Genomic DNA, 3625 nt, shown 5'->3' on the forward strand with positions numbered 1-3625 from the left:
TGACATTTGAGAGATTTTTTTGTGTTTTAGTTATAGGGATAAGATTTTTAAACCCCAAGTAAGATAAATTTAATCATTGTTTGTTAAGAGTGGGCTTGAATTTCTTAATAAAGTCCTTTTCTTTGCATTTTCTCTCAATTTCATTCAGGTTGTAAAGCTTATGGAATGGAAATATCATAAAAGTTTCACGACCACATGTTGCCAGATGGTTACTCAGCTGTATTTGGCGGACTTCTGGGTTTTTAATCTGTTGTTAATGCACACATGAGCGTTCCGATAGTGCATTACCTGTCTGGCCAACGTACAGTTCTTCACAATTAGGGCAGTATGTATGTATGCATTAATTTGTGTGTGTGTGTCTTTGTGTCTTTGTGCCTTTGTGTGTGTTTGCTCTATCACCACTACCCTTGCTTGACCACTGGTTTTGGTGTGTTTACATCCCTGTAACTTAGTAGTTCAGCAAAAGAGACTGATAGAATAAGTGCCAGGTTTTAAAAAAATACAGGGATTGATTCATCCAGCTAAAAATTCTTCAAGGTGGTGCCGCAGCATGGCCTCATTCAAATGTCTGAAACAAGTAAAAGATAGACACAAGATGACAAATTTGAGGAAAGATTACTCGATTAAGATGATCCTTAACTGGTACTTTATTTTATCAGCTTTGGAAAGATGAAACACCAAGTTGACCTTGGTAGGATTTGAACTCACAATGTGAGGAGGTAAAAGGAACAGTGCAAAGCATTGTTCTGTTTGATTTATTGCTTTATCATGAAGTCACAAATAAATGTTGATTGGGATAAGACCCCTTGCAGAATATGGAGGCAAAGACAAAGGGTTTGCAGAAGATGGTAACTGGAAAAATAATAGCCTCTGAGTTGGGGGAATGTTGAAAACAATCAGGGTTTTACTACTATGGGTTTGATCGTAGGGTTTACAAGCAGATTACTTAAATATGATAGATTATAATGAAAACAATGAAAGCAAAATGAATATAATTATTGGACTAGGAATTGTACTTATTTTGTGAAATCATATACAGAACTTATATGAACAAGAAAGAGAAGCTATCATTTCAAAGCTACAACAATTTAAGGAAGCACACTGTGTCCAGCGGTGTATGACAACATCTGATAGTCTATGATATATATAAAGTCTAATGCAATACATAAATCACAATAAAGAAATGATTTAATAAATTACATAAAATTATGATTAAATTTAAACAGAAAGAATTTGGAACATTATGAGATAAAATAGAGGGAGATAAAGAGAAATGAGAATAACACTGAGATAGCAATGAAATGATCAGAAAAATAAATGCAAATATTATTTTGTAAATGCTATTTTGCAAAATGCATTTTTGTTATTTTTTTCATTGGTGATCAATGTATATAAATTTAGTAATCAAAGTTCATTGCATTTCAAATTGTCTCAAAAGAAACGATCATATTAGAACTTCAAAATCAACCTCAACTAATCAAATGGTGAAGAGATTTTTGTTAGAACATTAAATTCCTCTGCTTGAGGCAAAGTCGATATCTTATAATGATACGTCATTGCATATACAAGCAAAAACAGATTTAAAAAAGGTTGAGAATTGAGGATTATAACATGCAGCCTACTGTTTAGTTGAAGTGTCAGTTGTAATATCACTCAAATTTTTCAAAACCTCAAAAAGAAAAAAAAAAAACCTTACACACCATAAATTTCCAAAATATTTTTAACAAAAACAATGTTAATGTTAGCTATAGTTGTACTGACAATTCAACAGAGAAAATCTGATACACTCAAATGCTCATACTTTATTACATTAAAGCAACCACCATAACGTTGGTAGTTGCCAACTAGATAATAAAAGCTTTCAAAAATACTTATACAAAACATTATATAATGCCTGGCTGAAAATACCTTTAAAGCAAGATATAATCAGCACATATTATTTGTTCAGACATGAAAAAGAAAAAAGACTACAACCCTCTTCAAATATGCTTGAAGCCTGAAGTATACAGGCATAAATTATTCCAAGATCAACTGGTTATTAATTGAAAATGTATCTTCATACATCAAGAGATTCTTCTTGTTCAGAAGAAGTACTTGTTATGCATATTTACATTACAAACATGGCAAAATAACATAATATCCTGTTATCATTACTAACAGTCACTTGCTAAACATTTTACATAGATTTTTGTGTGTCATTTCTTTCATTTCTTTTCTCGTTGGACACAACTCTACAAATTTCTCATACAAACATTTGTGCATAGTTCTACTGTCCACATCACTTACCACCTTTGGTTTTACTATGCTAAAAGACATTTCTTTATATTGTTTATCAACCTGTCTATTCTAATACAAAGTAGCTTTCACTCTCTACATTTAACTTATTGTCTTTCTTTCCTCTATTCATCATTTCATTTTCCTGAGAAAAAGTTTCTTATTTTATTTATCTATGTCACTGTCTCATTCTTATTCATTGATTCACTGTCTCTCTAAACCAGTGGTTCTCAATCTTTTTGATTTCATGGCACAATAGAGACAAAATAAATAAGTTACTGATGCACTTCATATAAAAAATTTTAAAAAGTGTTTTGAAATTAAAGGTTAAGAAAAAATACATTGAGTAGTATTGCTTCTCATGTTTTATAAATCATGCTTGTGTGAAATCGAACTTGTGATTCTTTAGTGAATTTTTTTCCCTATGGGACATATATTCAGCAGTTTCTTTTATAAGATTATTTACATTTAATGCTATTCAGTGAAGGAAATCCTATTTCATGTAAATATATCTTTGAAAATTGAATCAAAACAGACAATAATTCTTATGCTATGGAAGGATAGTCTTGCCTGATGCAAAACCAAAAGTTTTCTAGAGACAACATCTCACATTTGATTTTAATTAGATTTAGAAACCAATTCTTCATCCTAAAATAATTTAAAACCACTATCAGTTCAAATTCCCATGAAAGGGCTTTGAATGCAATTGTTTTCCTTTATGTTAAATAATTAAAAAAAGAAAAAAAATCAATGCTAAATTTCTCTTCTGGAGTTGTCAAACACTGAACATTAATAGGTGACATTCCTTTTACAAGAGTTAATGCTAAAGGAGTCATTTAATTAAATTCCCATCTGTAGTTTAATTTTTTCAAAATTACTATCTTTTTTCTGAAATGTTAGTTTGTTGTAGATTTGAGGATATTTTTATATTTGTCTTGCATGCTTCTGTTCAGGCTATTAAGGTGTTGAAATATGCTTGTCAAATATTCCAGGCTAGACAACCAAGAATTTACATTGAAAGTGTTCATAAAAGTGTTTTTGATTTAATTAAAAAAAATATAAAAACTCCTTTTGGACTTCATGCAACAAGCAAAGCACCTTTCTCTTTGACAGTTATCTCATTTCTGTGTGTAGATGTAAAAGTAGTTGTCTGTGTTTTGAATGCATGTCAATGAAAAATTTTCAAATGAGTATTTTATTGTCTATTCTTAATAAAATAAAACATTTCAAAATCTTGATCTAAAACTTGTTTCATTTCAACTCTCAATGTTTTTACACACACACACACACACACACACACACACACACACACACACACACACACACACACACACACACACACACACACACA

Source organism: Octopus bimaculoides, chromosome 10, assembly GCF_001194135.2.
Source record: "Octopus bimaculoides isolate UCB-OBI-ISO-001 chromosome 10, ASM119413v2, whole genome shotgun sequence".
Lineage (NCBI taxonomy): Eukaryota > Metazoa > Mollusca > Cephalopoda > Octopoda > Octopodidae > Octopus > Octopus bimaculoides.